A 27,159-nucleotide genomic window follows, 5' to 3' on the forward strand; every position below is an offset into this window, starting at 1 on the left:
CCTTCCCTTGGAACCCGAGGAGTAAAGCCAGCACACAGCCTTTCAAACCACTGACCCAGGGGCACCTGGTGCGGGCACCTTATGCCTGTTTATATGGGATTTGGCCTATACATTCAGTACACATTAACTTTGCCCCAGGGGTTTCCCCAGTTGCTGGGCTGTCTTCCACGCCCACTGAAGGAAGGAGGAGATTCCTCAAGCCTAAGAGTCAGAGATCCTGAATCAAGGGGCAAAGGGAGAGAGGCCTCTCTGGGAAGCTGAGGACAGCCCCAGGGAAGGCCAGTTAAAACGAGTGCGGTCTGCGGTAGAGGGCCGGTGGTGCACGTGCCGGAGGTGCACGTGCCGGAGCGAGGCCTGAGCGCCACGGGGATTCGGTCCAGACTCCAGCGCCAGGCCTAGACTCCGACCTAGAGGAGAAGCTCCGCGGGAGTTCTCGGGGTCCGACCCAGCCAACCGAGAGCGGGCCAGGCAGCAGAAGCCCACGCAGCAGGACGCGGCAGCGGTGGCTGTGAAGGTGTCACTGGAGGTGGTGGCGGTGATGGCTGGGACACCGGCTAAGGCCGAGGGGGCCGGGTGGTGAGTGATGACTTGAAGGCCTCCCGCGCGGGCGAAGCTGAAGGCAGCGGGGCAGAGCCTGTGCGCTGGGCGGCCCCGCGGACAGGAGACTCTGGGCAGGGCGGGGGCCTGGGAAGATGGGGCTCAGGTCTCTCTGGCGCCCGGGGCCACGTCCCAGCAGGTGAAGTGCTCGGTGCCCCCATGGCTCTGGTGAGGCGGAGCGCTGGGGCGCGGTGCCTGGGCGTCTGCGGGCTGGGGAGCCGTGTCCACGTCGCTAAGGTATTTATTTGCCACGTGAAGACACCGAGGCACGGAGAGGCTGACCTCACACCAGAAGTAAGCTGAAGCTGCCCAGTTGGGGTTACAACCCAAGCAGCCGGACCCAGGGCCCGGGACTCGGTGAGTGTATGAGCTCCCCAGTTACCCGCCTGTCCGTGCCTTCGTCAGTAACCCGGGGTGCGCGTCACCCTCCTCTGCGTCCCAGGTGCGTGGGTGGGGCGGCAGGTTTTAGAACTGCGGGACAGAGTCCTAGAAGGATACTCGGTGAGTCAGCACCCCTGGCCTCGCCCTGCAGGGAAAGTTATCAGGAGTGGATGTCAGGGATCTCAGAGGGGACGATTTCTATGGTGGGAACTGGTGGCTTCTTTAGCCTTTAAAAGAGGAAGCAGGGGGACTTTGAGAGGTTGCAGATGACCTACTTATGGGTCCCTGGTCCGGTAAGGTCACCCTGCCAGGGCCTGTGGCAGACAGAAGGCAGGACCTACTCAGCTTGGGCCTCTGTGGCTACGAAGATGGTCCAGGGGACTTGCTCTTTTGATTTTTCAAGAGAAATCAGGAACCAGATGGATGTGAAATCTTATTTTTAAATACTGGCAACACTTCAGTCATTAAAAAGTCTGGGGGCTAATCTGACAGTGCTGGTGGGGTCCACATGGGACCTTTGCACCAGGGCTACAGAGGTGGGGACACAAGGCTTGCAAGAGCCAGGCCACGCAGAAGAGTTTCATAAATTCCAACAGAGAAGTAGAAAGTACTGAGGATGGCAGGTGAGCAAGATCACTCTGACTCCTTAAGAGGCTCCGCTTTTCTAATCTTTTTTTTTTTTTTTTAACACAGTGCATGTGGGTCTCCATTAGCTCTGAAGCCTTCCTCTCCCTGCTCTCTCACAATCTGGTCTATCTCAAAAAGCCGGGCTGCAGTCCCAGGGATGGGTTCATCTTCCTCTTCCCCAGAACCTTGCTGTCATCAGCAGAGCAGCCTGGTTCTTGCAAGAAACCAGGGCTTCAAGTTGGCATTTGCCTTCCCTGTGGCTGGCAGATGGGCTTTCTGTGACCAGAGCCTGTGTTGTGGACAAATATGATTCTGAAATAGGTGTAATATGGGGAGGGGAGACTCCATTCCTACACTTTGAGCTCGGTCCCCATCAATATACTATTCCTCCCTCCTCCCTTCTTCCTGGCTTCCTTGCTGCTCACAGACAAATGCAAGCTTGGAGTGGGAGGGGAAGCAGGACTGGCTTCCTTCCTCAATCTGGCAGTCCCCGAGAAGTCAGGAGGGTGGGCTTTCCATTAAGGACTCAGGAGATGGGGTGACAAACCTTTCTTCCACAAGAGTCTGTTGATGCTCTGAAGTCTAAAATGATTCTCACACAGAAATTAAACCAGCTCTGTCTTGCATTGAGGTAGCCACAGTGCCACGTCTTGATGTGGTGTGAAGCTGTTGAACCCAGCCAGAGGTGAGCCACATCCTCTCGTGCCCTCCCACACACCAGGACACCTGCCGGCCCTCCAGGTCTGCAGAGCCCTGGGCTCTTGCCTTGGGCTGGTGGAGGTTGGGAGTAAGTAGTCTTTGCACGATGATGCCTTATTAGCCTTGTGGGTTTGTATGAAGTCATTCAGAGCAGGTGGGAAGCCAGGTTTTTAGATGGATGACAGAGTGTGAAGTGGCTGTTTCCTGCCTCATATCCATGCATTTTCTTGCTGTACAGAAAGTGTTTCTGGAGTGCAGGTCCATTAATGTGCAGAAACCCTGTTTTAGGAGTGGTGTTTGGACAGAGTGTCCTTGCCAGGAAGCCAACCTTGCAGACCATTCCTGAGGTCTTCGCCCACCTGGAAACCGGAAGCTCACTGCCTTCCCCAGAGGGGCCTTCCCAGGTCCGAACTCCATCTCCCTTTTTCCCAGCATAATGACAAATAGAAAGCTGGATATAACCTGGATATAAACTATATGATGATTAGCTCTTTTACAGGAGGATGGTTAGCTTTTTGAAAGGTTTTACCATGATAGTCATTCCCTTGATTATCAATATTTGAAATAAAACTCATTTGCATAGCTTTACAGAACCATGGGTACTGGGCAAATCAAGTCACAGCTTCCATCCCCTCATTTCTCAGTGTCTTCTGCCATGTGCAGTCCCTTTGCTGTTATAAGGCTATTTTATTATTGTGACCTTCGTGTGTGGACAAGTCATGACCGTCACGTGGGCTGTCTTCCAGGGTGGAGGAGGCGGCATGGACTCTGTCTACAAGGGGTTGTAGTAGTGAGCAAAGGGACAGGAAGCTTGGAGGTGTGCTGGCAGGTCCAGGACACATGGTGCCCGAGCGGGCGCAGGGACTCCTGACTTCTCCTCCAGTCCCTTGAGTACCCCTGCAGGCCTGCTCCTCCATTGTCTCTACACCCCACATGGTCAAACAGACACTTTTGGGAGATGGTTATTTGCACTTTCTGAGCTCAAGGACTAAGTAGTCAATGTCAGATGTCTAGGTCATGGTCTCTTACAGTCTTGCTGTCCAATGTGGGGTGCACTTGTGGAGAATCACTGATTCAGAACACGGCAGGGGCCAGAGCCCAGGACACTAACTTCTCTCTCCTGGGAAGTTCTGACTGTGGTGATCCAGCAGACCCAGAAAATTATTGTAGGGGCTGAAAATTCTCTCCCAGGATTGAGGGGATGATTCTACATGAGTGTCTGGTTCTGGATTTTTCTTGGGTCAAAAGGAGTGGTAACCAAGAGTTCTTGAGTAACAGGGTCTGCCCCAAACTTTCCGAAATTCCTTTAGGGACTCTTTGCATGAAAAGGGGAGTGAAGGAAAGGAATTGCCTTCCAGCCTTGGGCCCAGTTGAAGCCACGAGGAGAAGCACAGCCCATCCATGATCACTTTGATTTTACTTCAGGTGTCCCGTCAGTGTTGTGGCTCTCTATTCCCACTGACCCTGGCTCAGAGCCACCCTGTCCTGGTCCTGCATGCCTGCCAGTTTCCCATCAGTGTGGCCAACAGTTTCCTGACCACAAGTATTGTTCTAAGGTCATTATTCCAAAGGTCCACCTGTCTGTCTATCCAAACATATGCCAACCCCTCAACTACTTTGGTTTATTTTATTCTCTGGTTGTTCCATCTTACTGGTCATCCTTAGGACCATCCTGTCCCTGCCTTTACTATCCCCCATGCAGAACTGGATGGGCTTACAGAAAAGCCAGTGGTGTGTATCAGTAACAGAACATTCATTTAGAGCCATCAGGTCTCAGGGCCGCGTGTTCCAGACTCACAACAGGTACTTTGCATCCATTCCCCTCGACCTTTCCAGAATCCAGCTTGTAGGTGGCTTATCTCCCTTTACAGGTGAGGAATCTGAAACTCGGCTCAGGGTCATGGGGCAGGTGTGGGCACAGGCTGGGGTGGTCATGGAGCCCAGTACTTTCCCCTTCTCGGGCTTGGCATGAGCTCCGTTGCCCTGTCACATGACGGAGGACTCGAGGCTGGGATGTTCTGCCCTCTGCCAGGCTCTGTGTACTGGGGGTGCCTGAGCTGGCAGGAAGGCGGCAGATGCGCGAGAGGGCACATTTGCCTCACTTGTGAAGAACAGATGCAGCTTGTGGCTGGGCCTGTACCGTAATCTGTCATAAATCAGAAGTTACACAGAGGGCAAGGAAGACTTCTCGTCCATTCTGCGGGTTCTGTGTGCTTATTAACTAGCGGCTCCCTGACTTCCTCTGTGACAAGGAACCCATCACATGGCTGGGTGCTGTCAGTTCCGCATACAGCAGAGCTCCTGTTCTCTGCATGAGGCTGTCCTCCAAACTCTAGCAAGAGTGACATTTGGGAGCAAATACTCTGACACTCATTAAAAGTTTTCCTTTGAAATGCTTCCTTTGAGGCTCACCAAGAAACCCCTCAAGGTGGAAGACGTCATGAAGCTGCTGTGCTGCATCTCTAAGAATAAGAAGCTAAAGCTGGCTGTCAGGTACTCTGTGAGGAGCGCCCTGATCACAGGAGGTGTGGCCTTCATCTGTGGTCTGGTCTGGGGCCCACTCGGACTAGCTGTTAGTACGTGTAAGCATCCTGAAGGGGCAGCCAGCCTAGGGGGTGTTGTGAAAAAGTCCTTGAAACCACAAAGACAGTGCGCCTGGGTGGCTCAGTTGTTGAGCATCTGCCTTCGGCTCAGGTCGTGATCCTAATGTCCTGGGATCCAGCCCCACCTCAGGCTCTCTGCTCAGCAGGAAGCCTGCTTCTCCTTCTCCCACCACCCTGCTTGTGTTCCCTTCCTCCCTGTGTCTCTCTCTGCCAAATAATAAATAAAATCTTAAAAAAGAAAAGAGAGAGAGAGAAAGAAAGAAACCACAGAGACCATATAGAAGTCTCTGTCCTGTGGGAGATGTTCGTCGAGTTGAGGTTGCTTCTGTGACATGACCTTTGTGGCCTTAATTCATCCTATTGAAAACACAGCTTCTGAGTGTGATGGTCCTGGCAATGCTGGGCATTCTTGCAAATGGCATGTGTGTCATGCAAACCTGGAGGGTGCCTCTCCCCTCAGGGATATGTCCTAGCCCTCTGAAGATATCAGGGTGTCCTGGGTCCCTTGGATGGTGTCCTTTCCCTGTCACCATTAAGTGTCGCTACAGAAGGGAACCAGGGAGGAAGCTGGGATTTACTGAGCACCTCTTAGGAGCAGATGCTCTCTGGCCATGTTACATGAGCTCATTCAGGGAGATCACTCCATTCTGAAGCCAACAGTCTAATGCAGAAAAAGCAACAAACTATCCCAGGATGGTCATCCCTGTCCACCGTTTTTGCCACCTGCTTCAACTTGAGAGACAGTTTTTGGCTATGAATGAAGGTTTGGCTGGTTTTCCCATCATTTCTTGGAGCTAGGATTGGGTTGCTTTCTATGTCTAAGGAGTAGGAAGGATTCTGGTGTGTTCTGAACCATGGGCCAGGGTGGCATCAGAGAGCGGGCTGCTGTGTGGGTCTGACATGAGGAGGGGCTGGATTACACTTCCCGTGAGGTGCCTCAGATGGACCCTGCAGCACAGGGGAGCGACAAAGGCATGGTCTGCCGCATTGGGCTCAGCAGATACATCACTGAATGCCTGCTCTGTGCTGGGCAGCCTGTGCTGGGGATGTGGGAGAGCTGACAGCACTGCCTGCAGTCCTCCCATGAACACAGGCTGGGGAGGTGACTGCCTGTCTGCCCAGGTTGGCTTCTGTTCCCAGCTCCCGGCATGACTTCCTGCCCTGTTCTGCCTTTCTGTGACAGAATTGGCATTCAAGGATGTTTCATGATGCAGAGCTCACACTGGGGAGTAAATCAGTGTGTGGGTAACCCCAGACCTTCCACCTGTACATTTCCCTTTCCCACCTGTGTATTAGGGAGTCGTGACTGCAGCTTCTCACCATCCAAGGAGCAGCCAGTGGGGAAGGAAACGTGGCCACGGCCTCCTTCCTCAGTGACATTCTTTATCTCTGTCCCTGTCCCTCCATCTAATGTGCTCAGGGGAGGGCTTGATGGGATCGTTTATCCTACAGCTGTTCCCAGATGCCATTGTGGGAGCACATATCTTATTTAGATTCTGTCAGAGCTGGTAGAGAACAGGATATCTGCCAGGGGAACCCGGGGATTTGCTCCTTGAAGCCACTAGTCGTGGGAGGAGCATCATTTTACCCAGAAAACCAAGGAATTTTCTCTTGTCCAAAGAGTTAGTAATTTGCTGGTTGATATTCCTGGCAATTTTTTGCATGAAGTGCTCCTCTAAATCAAATATTGACGTTCTCATAAAGGTTTAGTGCAGATGAGTGCATCTCTTGTCGGCGCTGAGCACTTCACAGATGTTGTAGGGAGAAGTTCAGTAAAACTTGTAAATGACTGATTTCCCCTCCCTGAATCCTCCCTTCTTCTGGAGCAGAAGGGAAGGGTGACCAGAGGCAGCACTCAGTCTCCTGGACCTGATGCTGGCCCGGGCTCAGCCCCAGGGGATCTGTGTGCCTCCAGAAGCCTCCACCCTTGGCTTCCTGAGAGGGAGCAGCTTTTACTGCTTGCTGGCGGGGTCCAGCCCACTACCGGGTTCTCTCTGGCCTGGGCTGTATTCTCTCAGATAAACCTCTAATTCTGCAATAGTTGTAGAATTAGAGACACGTTGGTGAGACCGTTCAGGGAACGCCCACATATCCCTCACCCAGTTTCCGTAACATTACCACCACAGTGCACTTGTGAAAAGTAAGAAACCAACACTGACGAGTCCCTACTAACTGGTCTCTAGACTTTCTTTGTACTTTGCCCTTTTTTGCATTACGATCTTTTCTTATCCCAGAATCCAGCTCAAGGGATCACAGAGTATTTAATCCTCACATCTCCTTACTTCGTCTCCTCAGCTCTGTGACAGTGACTCAGACTTTGCTGCGTTCGTGGCCTGGGTACTGGTGAGGAGTCCCCTATACCGCAGACAGCAGCGGAGTCTGTCTCATAGTGCCATTTCAGGTACGTGTGACACCAACAGCCTCCCTGACTGTGTCCACCTTATTACCTGGTTAAGGTGGTGTTTGCCAGTTTGTCCACTGTGGAGTCAGTGTCTCCCCTTTCCATGCTCTGCTCTTTCAGAGAGAGTCACTAAGTCCAGTTGGGCTGCATCTATTAATATCTGATGATTGATATTTAATAATCATGGAATCTTTTCAAGGGTACACATGTGGGATTCCGTGTGGTAGCAGTGGGCTGGCGAGGGGTAGCCCCCGTCCCTTAGACACAACCCCGTTCTTCATCACCCACAGGCTCACTCAGTCCTCTTCACTTCTCCAAGCTACCTGCCTGCCCTCTGAGGGTGCCTGAGTTTGAGACCCCTGCCCCAGGGCGCCTTCCTTAGCAGACCTGCCCCCACCTGATCAGATAGAACTTTCCATTGACATAAGGGCTTCAAGTCCCAACATCGTGCATCTGAAATTTGATCATAAATTTACCTTTAAAAATAATGGTTTTGCCCTTTTGGGGTCAGAGGAAGAGAAATAGTTGAATGAGTTATATTCGATAGTTATCATCATATAGCTCTTGAGGGCTGGCATGAAAAACAGTTGCTTCCTGAGGAAAGGTTCCCTTCTCTGTCCCCAGGTCCTTTAACCCCGGGATTTCACTGGAAATCTCCAAAGCTCGGGGCAAAGAGCATATTATGGAGAAAACTCAGCCTCACCACTGAGCTGATTCTCCTTGCAAATGCACTGGCTTCTCAGCTCTGTCCTTTAAGATGAGAGTTTTGTGGGAAGCAGGAAACTTGTGGACCCTAGAGAAGATTTCAGTTCTCAGAGCTGTGCGGTGGGAGATACTTTGTGCTGCATCTGTGAGTATAGAGCTTAGGGAAGGGCACGTATGGGTGTCAGTTATCTGAGCCAAATGGACTGAGGATCCCAGAAACCCTTGCCCCCTGCACTGTGGGGTGGAGCGGACACGAAGCCGAGCCTGTTCCCACCCGTGTGTAAATGTGCTCACTCGTCACAGCGGTGGACGTGCTCCCAGCAAGAGCCTGAGGCCACCATTTATGAATAAGGACCAACTAACTGAACCTTCCTTGTTTTCTAGGAGGGGCTGTCGGGGGACTCTATAGGGCATGGATGAAAAGGGGACAGTTCAAGTCGATTCCTGAGGTCATAATGGAGCTGACGCCCAGTGAGCAGCAAAAGCTCTATAATGAAGTCATGGCCATCCTTGGGCACCTGTGCTGGATGGACACTATGGAGCTGACCATGCTGGTCATGAGCAGCAAAGCTCTGAAGCAGCAGCTTCTGGCCACGGTGAAAGAGTTCCTCAAAGGCCTTGCACATTGACTACAGACCTCCTCCTGGGAAGTGGAGTCACTTAGATGATTCTTTGACCCATAGGACGGTGGGCCATTTAGACGCTTCTCCTTGGGGGCACCTGGGTGGCTCAGTGGGTTAAAGCCTCTGCCTTTGACTCAGGTCATGATCTCAGGGTCTTGGGATCGAGCCCCACATTGGGCTCTCTGCTCAGCAGGGAGCCTGCTTCTCCCTCTCTTCTGCCTGCCTCTCTGCCTACTTGTGATCTCTCTCTGTCCAATAAATAAAAGCTTTAAAAAAAAAGCAAAATGAAACAAAACAAAACAAAAAACCCCCATGGTAGATGGTTCTCCTAACTCATAGAGGTGAATGTGGGGTTGGGGAAAGCCTCACCCATTCATTGCTCATGTATTGGGCCCAGCTGTCCCAGACCCAGGGGACACGGGGTCCTAGTCAGAGTTCTAGCCCCTATGTCCGCTGAAGTCCCTCCCCTGGCCACCCTGCCTTCATTCCTGGGAAAAACCCTGACCCAACTTCTGGGCAGTTTTGGGTCAGACAGAGCAGATCTTGCTGAGTTAAGTCAGTGTGGACTAGCTGGGTCCTGGGGTGACTGTGATGGGCACTGGGCCTGAGAGGACAGGCTGGACCTCAAGTCTTATCTCCCCTAGGAGGTAAGAGCACTTTCCGGGCTTTCCCCTCAGGCTCGCCTCTTGGCTTCTGTGGTTTTAGTATTCTTACTTCTGTGTTTCCTTGGCAAAAAATCTTCATTTTTAAAAAATTTTGAATAGGTGATACCAGCCTGGTACTTTGAAGACTCCAGATGGTACAAATGGAAATCAAGGCTTCCTCTGGCGTGAACTCTGCCCCAGGCCCTCCCCAGAGGCAGCCCCTGTACTGATTTCTTGGGCATTCCTTAACTCAGTTTTTGCGTAGTCTTTGAAAACCATTCATTTCCTTTTATTTGTCAATAATGTTTATTGGTGAAAGTTTAGAACAATCTATCCAGAAAAGGATAGTAACAACATGACAAATTTTACCACCCAGAAAATCACTCTTAACACATTTGGTATGTTTCATACAAACCTTTTAATGCTGTGTATGCGTCTTTCTGGCATATATACATTCTCCCTGTTTAGACCTGTTTGAATGCTTTCACCAATTAACATTTAATAATATTTGTGATGTAGTTTAAATTCCTTGTAACTGTGTTTCCTGGATGTATAATATTCTTTTGTATTTAGCCCTATCCCTGGTGTGGTTTTCATTGCTGCTATGAACAGTGTTGTGTTAACATTCTGCTTGTGCTGTAGTCTGTAATAGTCTTTGGGATCGATGCCTCAAGGTGAAATTGCTGGATTAAAAAGTATGTAATATTTTTTATTTTTAATATTTCAATTTAATATTTTAAATTAATTAAATTCATATTTAATTATTTAATTAAAATTTAATATTTAATTTAATTTTAATATTTTTATTTAATTATTTTTAAGCTTGTTAAATTCTGTCAAAATTCATTCAAGGTTGTCACTATTGATAACTTGTTCTCCTTGCCAGGGTTTGGGGGTACACATCTCACCACATCCTCATCAAGAAATGGGATGATAGTGTCTTCTATGTTTTTGTTACAGATTTTATTTGTTTCTGCAAGAGAGAGAGCAAGAAAGAGTGATCGATCGTGAGTTGGGGGGAGGAGCCGCGGGAGAAGCAGAGCCTAATGTGGGACTCTGAGATCATGAACTAAGCTAAAGGTAAACGCTTAACCAACTGAGCCACCCAGTCACCCCAGGATGATAATGTCTTGAACATTATTGATTTGATGGGTGATTACAGACATCTTGGTTTGATTAGTTTTTCTTTGCTAGTGGGTGTGATAAGGCCGGGTTCACCTGTTGGTGGCCATCTTCCCAGGTGGGATTGAAAGCCCCCCAGACCCTCATTGCTGGTTCCCAGCAGAGGGTGAGGTGGCCCCGGCTTGAGCAGAGGGCTGGCTGTGGGTTGGCCCCCTGTGGTTGGCCAGGCGATGGCAGCAAGATAGGCAGGAAACAGGAGGAGGCTGCCAGCAGGGCAAGGAGGCAGCTGAGGAGGAAGCCTTGGTGGGGGGACCCAGTAATTATAAAAAGAAACCATCTATTCTATGAGTGTTAACATGAACTTTTTTATTTCTCTGATTTTTGAGATGTTGGGCTTGGAAATTAACATGACTGGGGTGTGTTGCAATTCGGGGCAGAGGCTATCGGGTTTGGAAGGAAGTGATCTCCTCCCATTACTTATTATAAGGTGCCTTCTTGAGGGCAAGTAGGGGCATCCTCTCTGTTTTCCCTCCCTGCCTTCCTGGGTCACCTGCAGGGCCAGCATGTGCTCCCCAAGGAGACCTTTTATGAAATTCCCTGGGGAAGAGAGCTGGGGTCTTCCTGAGGTTTTAATAAGGCATTAGCCACATCTCCTGCAGCCTTTTTTGCATATAAACCTGAATGTCTCTAATTCTGAACAATCAACATATGACAACTAAGAAATGCCAGGATTTTTCTACACCACACAGGGAAAGGGGAGCTGAAAGTGTTTCTCTAGACTATGGAGATGGTGACTGTTCTTTAATTTGTGTAAATTTTAAGGGAAGGACAGTACTCATTCTCATTTGCAACTGAGAAAATGCCAGGATAATATCCAGGAAGCTTGTGTTACACAACAATTAACTGGTAAAAATAAAAAAAAAAAAAATGCTCAATACCAGAACTGGCAGGGCCAGAGGCAGCCACCTCACAGAGCGCAGGCGCATAACCACGGGGCGCCGGAGGACGTACCTGGTGATGCCTTCCACTGGGAGGGTGATTTGAAGAAAAAAGTCACAGGAACCATAAAACTGTATATATTTCCCAGTCAACATATTTCACTTCGGGGGAAACACTACAACAAAATAATTCAAGTGGAAAGAAGATAGAGATAGTCATAGCACTGAGGTTTACGGCAGCAGGAGAGAAGGGAGCCAGCCCAGGGCTGAGCAACCGGGACAGAGTCAAGCTGCCTTTGTGCAGTATCATGGTCGATTTTAATAAGTAGTAAACGGGGATGGGTGTGTGAAGTTCAGTAACACTGCTCCGCACACATTATTTACCTTACAGCAATCTCACACGTGCATGCATGAGAGGGGGGAATAAAGAGAAAGACCAATTCTAACAGGTGCTGGGGACCTACCAGCTTCCCGAGCAATAGGACCATGGCTCGGAGGAAGCAGAGCAGGAAGCCGACAATCTCCATGTTTGGGAATCTTGTTCCTGGGGCAATTCCAGTGTTGGAAAATGGGCGTTACTTTTCTGTCCCTAAGCCAAACAAGAACCAGCCTGGTCCCCAGCTCCCCGGGGCTGCCTCCCAGGGACAGTCCAAGGCTGCCTGGACTGTGTCCCGACAAGGCTGTGTTCTCACGAGCCTACACCGGAGGCCCTACCTCCTCAGAGGCACGGCCCCGCTGTAAAAAAATGCACGTGTAAGGCACATCCCCGGGCGGCAGAACAGGTGCCCATCAACCACGGCAGGAGGACCTGCCATGCGGGGGCCGTTTTCAATGTGGGGTCCTCTCTCTAGCGTCTCTCCAACAGAATCTCATACAAGCCACAAATGTGAACCACATATATAATTTGAGATTTTCTAGTAACCACATTTTTAAAAGTAAGAAGAAACAGATGAAACTCATTTAATAATTTAACCCCATATCCCAACATATTGATATAAAAGATTATTGCGATCTTTTCCTTTTTTAAAAATATTAAGTCTTTGAAACCTGGTGTGTATATTTTGCACTTGTAGCATATCTCCATTCTGACTATCAATGTGTCAACGCACGTATGGCCTGTGGCTACCATATCAGGTATGACAACTCTGTAAGATATAATGATAAGAAATGTAAAGATGAAAGATTTTTCTTTTCCACTTGGTTGCCGGTGATGTAGACATCCCCTGTAAGATCTGGGGGCCTCTTTCTGTCCCTTCTCTGTTGTGAAGTTCAGCATCTGGGCTTCTTGGAGGTCAAGAATAGGTTGGATGGTGCTGTTGACTGAACTGTGTGCGTGCCAGATTCATATGCTGAAGCCCTAACCCCCCCCATGTAATGGCATTTACTGGTACCATTACTGGTGGTGGGGCCTTTGGGAGGTGATGAGGGTCAATGAGGCCATGGTGGGGACCCCAAAATGGGATTAGAGCCCTTATGAGAAGAGACACCAGAGACCTCACTCACTCTCTCTCTGTTTTGTGAGGACACAGTGGGAAGACAGCTGTCTGTAAGCAAGGGTTCCCATCAGAATCCAACTATGCTGGCAACCTGTTCTGGGGCTCCCAGCCTCCACACTGGGAACAGTAAATGTCCATTGTTAAGTACAAGTCCACGGTTAGTTAAGTACCCAGTCTTTGGTATTTATTGTGGCAGCCCAAGCCCACTGAGACAGATGGGGTATTGGGGGAGTTGAGGACTACTGGTGACTCCCTCCCCACCCTCTCTAATTAGATTTGGGGGCGATGGCATTGTCTTCCTGTGTTGAGAAGACAGGCTGGCCTCTGCATGACTAAAGATCTCCTCCTTGCAATGACCCTGACCATCATCAGGAGAGAGCTGATACCTGCAGCCACTAAGAACCAGCTTTCTTTGTACATCCCAGCACAGAGAGCCCTCAGAGGCCTTGGATCCCTCCATTCTCTCCCACTGCACCTGTTTCAGTTCATCATCGCTAAGCTCAGAGGGGGCGGCAATGTTGCTGGCAAGTATCCTGCATTTTCCCAGCCTATTTCCATTCCCACTAACCTCTTCCTCCAGCTCCCAACCCTCGTCCTCTGCTTCTCTGCAGTGCTGACTTGGTGCCTGTGTCACTGCAGAAAGGAGAGAAAGTTCACTGTGACATCAGTGCCCATCTCTTCTCCTGCTTCTGCACACTGACCTTGACCTTGATGATGCCAGCCCCTCCACTGGGCAGCCCTCTCCCTCTGGAGGCTGCTGCTCCAGTCATTCTCCTCCTTCCCCTTCATCACCATTCCCAGTTCCGTGCAGGGTGTGGCCCAGCAGTACACACACATGGGTTATTTCTCCCACAGTTTAAAAAAAAAAAAAAAAAAACAAAAAACAAGAAAAATGTCAACAAGTTATTGGGATAATCGCACGGTGAGTAATTGTTTTTACAACAGATGTTTCTGGGATAGATGTATAACCACATGCAAAAAAGTGAAGTTAGACAACCCCCATCTTAAAACATATAAATAATTAACTCAAAATATGTCATTTCAGAGGTGAAAACAGGGATAACTCTTTTTGACTTTGTATGAAACAATGTGTCTTATATATGACAGAAAAACACAAAGGACCAAAAAAAAGAGATAAATGGGACTTCATCAAGATTAAAATCTTTTGCTCTTTGAAGGACACTGCCAAGAAAGTGAAAAAAAATGCAGGATGGGAGAAAATTACAAATCAAGTATCTGATAAAGGACTAGTAGCTAGACTGTATAAAGAACACTCATAGCTCAACAATAAAGAGACAAACAATCCAGTTCAAAAATGGGGAAAAGATTTGCATAGACATTTTTCCAAAAATGATATTCAGATGGCCAATAAGCACATGAGAAGGTCCTCAACATTATTAGTCATCAAAACCACAGTGAGACGCTGCTTCTCCCCTACTCTGACAGCTAGAATAAAAAAGGCAATGACAAGTGCTGCTGAGGTTGGGAAGAAATTGGAACATTTATACTTTGCTTGTGGGAACATAAAATGGGGCAGCTACTTTGGAAAACAGTTCGGCAGTTCCTCGAAATATTAAGCATAGAGTTACCATAATATCGAGTAATTCCAGTCCTAAGTATATGCTGCAGAGGACTGAAAACATGTCCATACAAAACCTTGTATATGGATATCCATTAGCAGGATTTTTAACAGCCAAAAAAGTGTTTGCAACTTCAATGCCCATCATCTGATGAATGGATAAATAAGATATGGTCTATACATTGTATACAAGATGCAAGGGGAAATTATTTAGCTAAAAAAAGAATTATATATGGATACATGGTACAACATAAGAGGAACTTGGAAAGATGCTAAAGGGAAGAAGCCAGTCACAAAGGACCACAAATGATTCCATTCACATGAGATGTCAGAATAAGCAAACCAATAGACTAATGGCAGATGGAGGGTAGTCAGGGGCTGGGGGAGGGGAGAATGGGCAGTGGGGTTTCTCTGTGGGGTGGTGAAAATCCCCTGGAATTTGACAGTAGGATGGGTGCACAGACTTATGAATACACTAGCAATCACTGAATGGCCCTCCCCCTGCCCTTTCTCTTCCTCTCTCTCACTCTTTCTCAAATAAATAAATTCCTTTAAAAAAGAAAAACAACTTTCCCATCTCTAGCCACTGCTCCATTTCTCTCTTTCCCCTTGCAGTGAAATTCCTCAGATGACTTCGCCAGTTTGGCTCCCATTCTCTGGGTGCTTTCTGGCAGGTCCCTGTTTCCACCACCCCACTAAATGGTCTCCAATCATGGTGGCCACCTTGTAGGTAACCACTGCAAGTGGCATCAAGTTACTGAACACAAGCTGGCTCTTAGTCCTCCTGCCACCTGACCACCCCCTGGGCAGCGTCTGGCAGGCTGCTCCCCTATGCTCACTGCTGCTGCTGCACTGCCCCAGCCCTCCTCCCCCTGGCTGGCTGTTCCTCCTTCTCCACCTCTGCTGCTCAAGTCTCCACTGCCTCCTGTGGGGCTCTAGTTTCACACAGTGCTAGTCAGCTCAGACCCTTCCTGGCTCTATTCCCTCCCCCATAACAGCTCATTTGGTCTCCAACTTTATAACTGGAAACTGAGCTCCTGATACCCACACTCCCACTCAAAGATCACAACAAACAACCACTACAACCAGCCAGGCCCCGCTTCATCTCCCTTCCTTCTCAGTCATCTCCAGCTGTTCTCTCCCTCTCTTGTTCTGTCAGCCACACTGGCCTCTCCCAGCTCCATCACCAGGCACGGGACATCCCCACCACAGGACATTTGTACTTGTTGCTTCCTCTGCCTTGGATGTTCTTCTCCCAGATATCTGCCTCATTTCCTTCAGGTCTTGACTCAAGTTCACATTTTCAGTGACACCTTGCCTGGCTACTCGATCTGAGATTGTAGCCACCCAGCTCCCACTGTCCCCCTCTCTGCATTGTTATCTGTAGACTCAGTCCTTGTAACATCCTCCATTATATACTTATTCCCGCCCACCGCCACCGAGAGGACCTACATCAAGAAGAGTGTTGAGATCACCTTTTCAGAAAGCAAGTGGATAAAGGCACATCAAGGGAGCAGAGCTAACAAGGGGCAGGCGAGAGCATTTCCACAGTGCGCCCCTCTGGATTGGACAGCTTCCTCGTGCTGGGAAAGACCCCACAGACGTGAGAGCGTATACCACCCATTCAGTTGTGTTTGTGGTCTGTCTCTCTTCACTAATGCGAGCTCCATGAGGGGAGGGATTTTTGTCTGTTTGCTTCACAGCCGTGGCACCAGTGCTGTAGGTGCTCAGTAAACTCTCGTGGAAGGAGGGAAGAAAATAAGGTGGCAGACAGGTTTTCTCGGATTTTGTCATCCATCTCACCTGCATGCGGGTGGGCCGAACACCTGCACCACCCCAGTCCCTGCCTCTCCCGGCGCTGAAGGAAAGGCTGCCTCCCGCCAGCCCAGTGAGGGGAGCTCTGAAGTCAGGCTGGTGTCTGAGCCCTTATTCCAAGCGACCCTCCAGAGTCACTGCAGTGAGAGAGCCCGTCAGTGCCTGGTGCTGCTGAGGACATGGAGCACCTGCAGCCTCCTCTGCTGAGGGGGTGCAACCTGGTCTAACTCCTGCAGGGAGCTCTCGGGCAGCATCTGCTAAAGCCACATGTACCTGTGTCCCTTGGACCCAGCAGTACCGGCCCTGTCATGCACCTGATGGAAGGGAGAGCTTCGTCCACCAAAGACATCCATGGAAATGGTCACAGTGATGCAGGAGCCCAGCTCCAAGAAGGCTGCTCTTGACCAAAGACAGAGATAGAAATCCTCAAGTCCAGAGGGCAGGGTCCCTCTCCAAACACCTGGTCCCCTGCCCCCGCCATCCCAACTCAGGGATCCCCAGGGGGTGGCCAGGGGAGGTCCCTTAGCTCAGCTGGGCTGCCTTTCTCTCCTGTTTCGGCAGCCCTGAGGACTGTCATGGGCAGGGACACAGGCCAAAGTCAAGAGTCATCTCTCGGGCCACACAGACCCCAGTGGAAATTATGTGCCCAGGAACAGCCCAGTACTAAGTGGAAACTCTGTGCCCAGAATGACCCCAGCAATGATCCTTCCTTCCCTACTGGCTTTTCACCCTCTGGGGTAAGGTAATAGCTTTGTGCAAATTGTAAACAAGTATTTTCCTTGCACTGTGGAGAAGGAGGCTCAGAGTGCCTCTGAAATTTGGAAATTTCTGGAACCTTTGGAACCTTCCTGTTCTCCCCATGTAAAGGAGGCTGAAGACACCACTCCTTAACTCCTAAACTGAAGACACTCCTCCTTAACCCTTCACTGTTCAGGGAGAGAGAAAGGAAAGGAGATTCCAGCTGATTCCAGGCTGGGAAGGAACAGCCATCTCTATGGGCCTGCCTTAGGGCCTTCCTCTGTGAAATGGAAGATGAAGCCCAGCCACTTCCGTTGTCAACACCTACCAAAATCACAAACTGCAATGCTACTGGGGCCAGGCTGTTCTACAGTGAGAGGACAGAGAGGACCAAAGCTACCTGGGAAGCACTGCTGATGTGGGAAACAAAGGCAGAGGAAAAATTATTAAATTTCCTTACTACCTATAGCCTATTGAAAAGTCCTTGAAACAGGCAGAGGGACATTCCTTCAGGAACTCAACTTCTTCCATGTTAATAAGGGCAAAAGGCAATCCTAGACTGAACCCACTCCCCACTCCAGGATCCTATAAATCTACTTTAACATATAACAATTCCTTTGAAAACTTCCTTTATCATAAACCTCCCAAACTCCGTGTTGGCAATCATCCCCCAAGCATATGAACCACCGATATACATCTGAAGGGTCTCATGACTAAGGTTTTATTAGATAGTAATAAATGATACTTTCCCAGCAATAGCTAGACCTCTCAAGGTCCTGGAAACTTTGCTTCCAAAATTCCTTAGAAACTCATACTATCCCTAACCCCCTCCCAACTTGAGGGTATATAATGGGTCACTCCTCATGACCCTGGTGCAGCTTTCTGCCTAGGGGGTCCTGTCTCTGTGCTTTAATAAACTTGCCTTTTTGCACCAAAGATGTCTCAAGAAGTTTTTCTTGGCCCTCTGCCCCGAACCCTACTAATGTCTTTCCTACCTCACTGCCAACCTCCCCCCATCTCCCCGTTCCACTGGGGCAGCTTACTCTGCTCACTCGCGCAGACCCGGAAAACTGGGACCAAGGAGTGAGGCCGAAAAGGAGGTGGAGAGATCTCTGCCGCCCAGGGGGCAGCACCCGTCGGCGCCTCAGGACCTCCTCAGCTCACATGTCTAGAATGTCTGGGAAACCAGCTTTGACCCCCCGACCTCCCTTACCTGTGCTCACCCCGCTCTCCCTGGAGCCCCTGCAGCTCCACCTCGACTCCTGCACCCCCAACCAGCAGTAAGCGCCCTTCTCCGCTCCTCTGCTCGGGGTCAGAGCCCGAGGTGGCTCTTGCTGCTGCCTGTGTGTCCCTCTGGAGCCCCGGAGCCACCTCCACAGGGCAGTCCAGGGCGCGCCTGGAGGGGGCCGGCAGGTAAGCAGCTGCCTCACACGTCCCTGCCCCGCCCGGGGTCCTTACCTCCTCCGCTGGGTCCCTGCTTGCCTGCGCCCCCACCCCTCGTCCAGTTGGCTCTTGACCACCTCATTCCTGAGTAGAGGTCTGGGCGCCCTCCGCCCCACCGGCGCATCCACGGTCTCACTCTCACCTGACACGCCCCTTGCGACGGCTCCGCTAATTGGAGCCCCCACGCAGGTGGGGGCGGAACCTGGACTCCTGACTCTTGATGCGCGAGTGCCCAGGAACTGTAGGCAGGCAGAAGCCCCCCCACCCCGAGTTAGAATTGGCCCTCGGTGAGCAGCCTCCTTGGGAAGGACCAGGTCAGAGTGACTTTTCAGGACCTCCCGGGGCTGGTTCTCCGGTCTGACTCCCCCAGCACCTGCACAATTTCCCCCAGCGCCCTCCACAGCTCCTCACCCTGCTTGCTCGCAGGTCGCTGGAGACCCTCTTTGCCGGACTCCTAAGGGTTAGGGCCTCCTTGCTGCTCCCTGGCACAGTCATCTCCTCTCCGCAACCGAGAAACTAATAATCATAAACTTTAAAATCAGCAGCACTTAATGCTTTTTATATTTTAAACTTATAGAGGAAACTTGCAAACCTGCATTGAAGGAGAGCCCAGTTTAGCGGACTGCAGGCACTCATCACGCCCTCCAGCATTCCTAGCACCTGACGCTGCTGCCCCACCCAGACCCTCCCCTGCCTGTTGGGACACTGGAATGAAATTCCAGGCCTCACCACTCCAGGAGGCCTGTCCCAGCCTCCCACTGGTCCCCTCCCAGCACCTCATCTCACACTGGCTTCTTCCTGTCCCTCAAAACCCCAAGGTTGTTCCCACCTCTGGGCCTTTGCACATCCCTTGCCTCCAGATCTTCCCATGACTGCATTTTTGGCATTCAAGCCTCAGCTCAAACTGCCATGTCCTCACAGGCTTTCCTGACCACCCAAAGCAACTCCCTACCTCCAGCCCACCACCCTCAACTACCACACCCAGTTTTATTATTTTATAAAGTATTTCTCCAGCCTGAAGTCATCTTATTCAGTGACTTGTTTACGTGTTCTTGGCTTGTCTCCCTCACCTAGGCAGTGAGCCCCACGGACTGGACTATATTGATCTTTTTCCTTTATCTCCAGTGCTCAGAACTGAGCTAGGCACTTAGTAGAAACGTGGTCACTGTCTGTCCCCCAGATGCAGTTTGTCTTGCCAAATAGGGCAGACCTGGGCACTTTGGAGAGGAGCCGGCTTTGGCCAGTGCAGTGTCTGCTGGCCAGGACCACGACAGCAGGAGCAAGAGCTAATACCACCTAGAGGCTGCAGCAAGGAGGTCCGTGCTGAGCAGGGGTGACCTGCCCTCCTGGGTGGTGTGAGTTGGGGAAGGGCCTCTCCCAGCCCAGGATATGGGCGAAGAAGGGAAGGGGATGAGAAAAGGAAGGAGAAGGGAGGGAGAGGCCCGCAGAAAGAAGAGGGGTGGAGGTGGTAGACCAGTGAAAGGGCCACCAATTATGGCCTTGGAGAGCCCCCCTCCACCACCTTCAGCTGTTAGCTCCGCAGCAGCACAGCCAGTGCTTACTGAACTTATGGCCTCAGAGAAGTAAACACATATAAAATGCATTGTCAACTTTCACATTGCGAGCTTTCCCATAAAATTCAGGATCTCCACCTTCTCGTAAATCAGAGGATTTGAAAACACGGTCCCCCATCTGCTCGTGGAACTGTCCCCGTCCGATTGGGCACTTGACCCCCCCCATTCACCACAGTCCCACCTCACTCTGTGGCTTCCCTCTTGCCCCATGTTACGTCGATGTGCTTCCAGTCGACTAAGCAGCTGCACTGATGGGACAGCCAGGCCTCTATACCATCGGAGGAGAAGGACACCAGGCCCAACCATCTCATAGGCTGACATAGAACCAGGCAGGTCAGTTGGGACACTGAGACACTGGGAAATGCCATCTCACGTGTACACACAGCTTATTGCTGGGGGTAGATCCTGGAGGGGGACACTGTGCTGAGCCTTCAAGGCCATGTTCCGTGACTGCTTCAGGACCAGGTCCCCCACCTCCCTAGCAAGAGGGGCTTCGTGGGGAAGGTAGGCCCTGACTAGGGTGAGGCCACAGAAGGGAGCCGGAAAGCCTTTGAAGGAAGGGCGATCCGGTTAGAGACAGCACCTTGCCACCTATCATAACACATGGCACGCAGCAGGTGTCAGAGAAAGGGAGGCCTCTCCATGCGTCTGGGAAACCGGAGGGAGTAGGCACACCTGTTGGTCTGAGGTTGGAGACCCCAACTAGCCTTGTCTCACTGCTGGTCCAGGACCCACTGGGGCCTCAGTCTCCTCCTCTGTCCCTGGTTCTAAAGCTAACGTTCTGTGCCTCTGAATGGATACAGCAGAGACTCTGCTCACTAAGCTGTCCACCCCTTCCCAGCAAGGACCAGCTGTGGGTGAAGAAGACCTGGGCGGAGGGCCTGCTCCTCTAAATAAGAGGAAAAACTTGTGACTCAGGGAAAGGCAGAAGTTGACTTAGCCAAGCCACAAGGTGTGGAAAAATGAGCGCTCCCCGAGGCTTTTTTTTTTTTTTTTCTCCTGGGGAAAGAAACCCTTTCTGAGGGAAAGCTGGATTCCGGAGTTCGGGAACCAGGCTTTCAGGACAAACTTCAAGTCTCACAATTTTCAGGTTAGGAGTTCTGGCAATCAGCTCGGTGGGCAATGCCAGAAATTTATATTGGATCTTTTTGTTAAGTTTTGTCTAAGTGCCTAGTGCTATGAGCTAAATACTTCATATTATCTTATGTCTCCTCAGCCTAGACCTGTCATTCCCCACACTGGGCTTGAGAAAGTGAGGCAGACACCAAGTATTTAGGGCGAAGGATCTGGACCAGCACAAATGTTGCAGCAAGAGGAAGGGAAAACACATGGGGCAAAGTAGAAACAGGTGCTGACGCTAGGTCAGGGGTTGGCAGACTTTCTGTAAAGGCTCAAATAGTCAACAGTTGGTGTCTGTGTGCCCAGGCCCCTGGCAACAATACAGAGAGCAGCCCCAGATGGGTGCCCGCCCATAAGCGAGCTTCACTCAGTGATGCTGACGTCTGACTGTCCGATCTGGTTCGTGTGTTATGAAGCTTTATACACCTTTTCATTTTTTTTTCCAGCCACTTAAAAATATAAAAGCTATTGGGGCGCCTGGGTGGCTCAGTGGGTTAAGCCGCTGCCTTCGGCTCAGGTCATGATCTCGGGGTCCTGGGATCGAGTCCCGCATCGGGCTCTCTGCTCAGCAGGGAGCCTGCTTCCCTTCCTCTCTCTCTGCCTGCCTCTCTGCCTACTTGTGATCTCTGTCTGTCAAAAAAAAAAAAAAAAAAAAAAAATATAAAAGCTATTGTTAGCTCACGGATCATGCAAAAACAGGCTGGAGGCAGGAGTTTGCTGAACTCTGACTTAACAGATGTCCGTCATTGTTCCGTACAACCTTCTCCTTTGAAAATATTCAAAACGGAAAGTTGGGCAAACAAGTAAAGAAAAGAAAGAAGGAAAGAAAGAAAAGAAAATAAATAAATAAACAAATAAATAAATAAATAAATAAATAGTGGTTGTCTTACTTTTCATGGCCGGGTCATGAACTCGACTTCAAGTTGGCTCGCTTCCGGCGATTCTGCGCGCTGCTTGCTTTATCAGTGACACACCTGAGGCTGAGTCCACAAGCCGCGGAGACGTGGACATTAGGAAAGATTTCTAATGCAATGGTTAGGAGGATTAATTTTAAAGGAGGAGCCCCTGAGAGGTTTGGGACTGCTGGATTTTTTTTAAAGGGGTGTTGGGTTTTGGATTGCTGAAGTATCAGATTTGAAACTGAGAGGAATCCTGCACTCTGTGCAACCACTGAACAGCGTGGCTTCCCCTCCCCCCACTTGCCTCTGCTGTATCAATATTTACTCCTTCCTGTGCTTGTGTGTGCCCATGCATGTCGTTCCAAGTCTGCACCTCCTTGTCACGTTTGCGGGCAGTGTAGACCCGTTTTCCATCGCGGGTGTCCCCAGGAGGCTCTGACCAGGCCAAAGGAGAAAACCAGAAACACAAGAAGAGAAACACTGTCCTTTGAAAAACACTTAAGATGGATGAAATAAATGTTGCATTAAAGATAATCTTCAGAATGGTTTATTCACACCTACTTTCTTGAAGAGGGTAAAGCTGAGAGGCCTCTGACAACAGGGGATTGTCAGGTTCCATCTGGGTCATGCATTCATGTGGGGAACTAACTGCAAGCAGACAGGATCCTTGCCGTCAAGGGAGTTTTGCCAAGGGCTGGTTCCCGAAATCCCTGCGGTTCACTCACTACCTGATTGGGCTCATATGAGTGCTCTGAGTGACGCTGACACAGTCCTCGAGCTCCTCTGTAAATATGCTTGAGAAAACTCTTATTTTGAGGCAAGGTGATCATATGGGACTTGTGGTCCTCTGACCTCGAGCACCTTGATAAACATTCTTGTTATTGAACTATAAAATAAGTTTCTCATGCATGTTGGGGCTCCACTGGGTCATCAGCCCACGGACACCTCCCGATCCCAGCTTTTTGTCTCTTGTTTTTCTTAATTCCTCACCGATCTCTGTTGGTCTTCCCTGGGACTTCTTCCTCTGGTCCAGGACAAGTGGTGCCCCCAAACAGGGACCTGAGAATGAGAAGATGCCTTTAAAGTGAAAAGTGAAGAGGTGAGGGACATCCCCCCTGCACGTGCAGTAAGTTTTTATTGTGGGGAGAGAGTTTAGTCGGGAGTAATAAATTATGGGACAGCTCAGCTCCAAGGCAAGAGAGCTTTTTTTTTTTTTTTAAAGATTTTATTTATTTATTTGACAGACAGAGATCAAAAGTAGGCAGAGAGGCAGGCAGAGAGAGAGGGAGAAGCAGGCTCCCCACTGAGCAGAGAGCCTGATGTGGGGCTCGATTCCAGGACCCCGAGATCATGACCTGAGCTGAAGGCAGAGGCCCAAACCACTGAGCCACCCAGGCACCCCAAGAGAGCTTTTTGTACATATGTTGAAATCTATGTGTGAGGCTCGAGGCTGTTGGGTCCACACTTTGTAATTGGAATGTTTTTTGCAACATGGCGAGGACATTTGTTCCTCGTTTTCAGAGGAGGGCACAGTTAATTCAGCTACTCAGGAAAAGGTTGGCCATTGTTTGCGAGCTCCTTATGCTGTTCATGGCCCCATATTCGTATGTCTTGATGAGGGAACAGAAGGCTGTCTGAGGACAAAGCAAAGTTGACAGCCTCCAAACTTCCCCCACCCCCACTACTGGGTGGGACATATTGTGACATTCTTTAGGAGTCTCCCAACTATCTTAATATTAATACCTTGCTAGAGGGAAAAATGACCTTGACCATTAGCAAGGCTTCAAGGCCTCAGGCATCTTGTAGGTCCTCTTTAGCATATGAAAGTTCTATTGAAGCCTCCCTTTCCCTTACTTCTCCCCACCCCCATGGTACAGAACCTGCCACCACTCACCACCCAGGGCAGCAGCTCTTCCTGCTCACCGCTCCTATCCTCATGCTTTAAAACCACCATTTTGCACCAAAGATGTCTCAAGAATTCTTTCTTGGTCATCAACTCCAGACCTCACCCCACCGAACCTCACCTATATTCTAGAACTTCATCATTTGGCACCCGAACATGGGGCTGTGAGTCTTTACATCTGGACTCTGAGCTCCAGTGCAAAATTGGAGTACTTTCTCTCCTCTTCCTTTACTCTCATTTCAGGGACTTTTCAAGGAACGTGGTCTTAATTGGAACACTTGCATGTTGACTGCTCAGGCTGTAATCCTCTAGCGCATGGCTATTCTGCGGGGAGGAGAGCATTTTCCTTTTGGAAGGTAGTACCCTGGCCGGAATGGTAATAAGACCTAGAAACTTAATGGCCTCTCTTTATTCCTGTTCTTATACAAAGTTGTCTGTCTTGGGCAAGGGACAGCCACCTAAGTCACCAGGAAGGCTGCCAATCTAAAGACTCCTGTGTGAGGTTTTCTCCTGATTGATCTAATGTGATCCCCTCCATATCCCTGGTCTAGCCACTTCTGGCTGCGGGACCTCCCCTGGGAGCGGCCAAAACCAGTACCCAATTGAATTAAAATGCAACCCGAGACCATTTCCTATGGAATTTGGTTGTACGGACCACATGTGTTGGAATGTTGCATAGACCATGATGGATTTCAGTCTTTTCTGTTTCTTGTCAGTGTCTTTTACAAACTACTTCAAGCTACGAAATTGGGTAATTTCCCCTTGCCAAACTTTTCTAGTATTTCCATGGGTTTAAAAAAGCAAAACAGTATGCAGTCTTCAGGACAGACGATGGCATGGCACAGCACAGTATTTTGGTCCATTCACCAGACACCCATTGGTAACCTAGGACGTGATGGGGAAGGGTAGGGGGGCCAGCACCCCTCCAGGGCCTTTTACGGCAGGAATGCCATCCCAGGGAAGGCAGGATTGTGATCATTAGTGATGTCTTGTTGAGGGACGCATGAGGAAGTTCTAGAATCTAGGTGAGGTTCAGTGGGGTGAGGTCCAGAGCTGATGATTAAGAATGAATTCTTGAGACATCTTTGGTGCAAAATGGTAGTTTTTTAAAGTATGGGAACAGGACCTGTGAGCAGGAAGAGCTGCTGCCCTGGGTTGTGAGGGTGGCAGGTTATGTACCATGTGGTTGGGGGAAGGTAAGGGAAAGGGAGGTTTCAACAGAACTTTCATATGCTAAAGAGGGCCTACAAGGTACCAGATACCCAAGGTCTTGCTGCATTGATCAAGGTTGTCTTTCGCTTTGAGCAAGCCAATAACATCAAGATAGTTGGGAGATTCCTAAAGAATGTCACATTTGTCCCACCCAGGAGTTGTGGGGGGTGAGGGGGAGATTGTGAGGTGTCAGCCTTTTGCTTTGTCCTCAGCCAGCCTTCTGCTCCCTCATCACACCTCAGGTCACTTTTGACACAGGGAACCTCTGACATATCCTGTGTGGGACGCCACCCAGGAGTCAGGGAGATTTGGTAATGGAACTTCTTTACTTTTCTGGGAGCATGGCCTCAGTAGGCTTCTTCAGTTCCCAAGGACTCTACCTTGAGGTGCCGTTTAACCCACTGGAAATAATTTGGATTGCAAAACTTAGGAAAGGACTGAGCTCCTGTAACACTGCATGGCCTCAGTGGGATCTATCCATTAGATGATCTCTGCAGAAAATAGGGCAAATGTTCCTAGGATAATTCATTGCTCATACCTAGGCCTTCATTGCTCTACACCAGGACCCTGACCTAAGGGCCTTTTGCAGAATGTGTTTGCCTGAATGAGTCAGCTAGTAAACTCCCTCCTGACATATTGGATGATAATTACATAAATGAGCCTTCAACTAGTAAACCCAGGTTGCTGGAGGATACACAGGCCATTCCTAGCAAAGGGGACTCTGACTTCATCTCTCTCTGTTCTTCCTAATAGATGTGGGGTTTCTCCCTCACTCATTTCCCATGTTAATGGGAATAACTGGAGCCAACTGGGGTTAGTCTAACTCGAGACGGAGACTTGAAGGAATACTCCCAAGCAGCTGCCAAAACTCCCTTTTGTTTTTCAGAGAAATTCCCTGTCTTTTCCGGCCCAACGTGGACTGCCTGACCCTGCCCCCCTTGTTGGCAGGAAAGCATGGCGTCTGCTCCTCTGTTGGGGCTGATGAGCTCTAAAACCGGGAATCCTTTCTCTGCCTCCTGGTGGCACTTTGTTCTTCTGTCTCCCCTTCTCCTGTTTCTGCACCAATGTGTGTGCAGCCTGCGTGACCAGCCTCTAGACCATGCACCACGGCTCCTTCTCTCTTCGCTGTCAAGAAGCAAGAAGAGCACCCCCTGGACCTAACACCCCCCACTCCAGATTTCCCCACACATGTCTCAGGTAAACACTGAAAATGGGGTGGGCCCAGGTGGAAATAAATCAGTATTTAAACTAAGTTAAGTTTGGTTTAATTAAGATAGACATGTCTTTGAAGCTACAGCAGTAAATGTGAAACTTTTATTCTATGAAGATTTACTGAAGGTCAAATAACCTCATGTTACCTCTGTTGGCTTGTTAGCGAAAAGATGACTAAATTGATGGTTCATTGTCTGTCTCAAAGTTTTCATGGGTAATTGTTGAGAGAGGTTTCAGTGTCATTGGTAACCTGAAAGTTATAAAGTTTTGCTTGGATGATAAATGGAATTAATTTCATTGGACATCTAGGTCTTTAAAATAGGATGAAATGCTAAGTCATTAATTACTAGACATAGGTTTGTGTTTTTGACTTACTGTAAAGAAACTAAGTATATTTAAATCTGTTGGTAAACATGTTTTGTGCTTAACTGATTCATGAAGAATTCTGCTGTAACAGTTTACAATTGATTAATACTTAACTGACTAGAGAGACTTAGGTATTTCTAAGAGTACAAAATTCTAACTAAGACTGATGGAAATAAGGGAAACAACTCTGTATATAGAAAGATAAGGAATGGGAATGCATTTTGTTTAAGATAAAAGGTAATTTTGTTCTAAATGAGGTGGTTTTTTTGGAAAGAAATGGCTTGGGACAAAATCTAAATGTAAAAGAAAGTTAGTAGAAGGTTTGTGAAGGGAAATCTTCAGAAAAAGGGTTTTAGGTGTGGTCAGGTCAGACTAAGATTGAAATGAATGGGTTTAAAGGTATATTGGTATAAGATTAAAATTGTCTCCATTCAAAAAGAGTTTTCTTAAATTAATCTGCTGT

General features: G+C 49.4%; 1 long non-coding RNA gene and 1 pseudogene across 1 annotated transcript; one reads left to right on the plus strand and one right to left on the minus strand.

Moving 5' to 3' along the window:
* The first annotated feature begins 248 nt into the window (after nt 1–248).
* On the plus strand, nt 249–9,984 carry LOC125089976 (protein C19orf12 homolog; annotated as a pseudogene).
* Nucleotides 9,985–12,400: 2,416 nt separating this feature from the next.
* Nucleotides 12,401–18,508, minus strand: LOC125089980 (uncharacterized). The gene is made up of 4 exons (XR_007124117.1): nt 18,182–18,508; nt 17,297–17,381; nt 16,504–16,624; nt 12,401–12,485 (listed from the first exon to the last, which is right to left on the minus strand). It is a non-coding gene; the product is annotated as an uncharacterized LOC125089980 (long non-coding RNA).
* Nucleotides 18,509–27,159: the final 8,651 nt, after the last annotated feature.

The sequence above is a fragment of the Lutra lutra genome, chromosome 17 (assembly GCF_902655055.1).
Source record: "Lutra lutra chromosome 17, mLutLut1.2, whole genome shotgun sequence".
Lineage (NCBI taxonomy): Eukaryota > Metazoa > Chordata > Mammalia > Carnivora > Mustelidae > Lutra > Lutra lutra.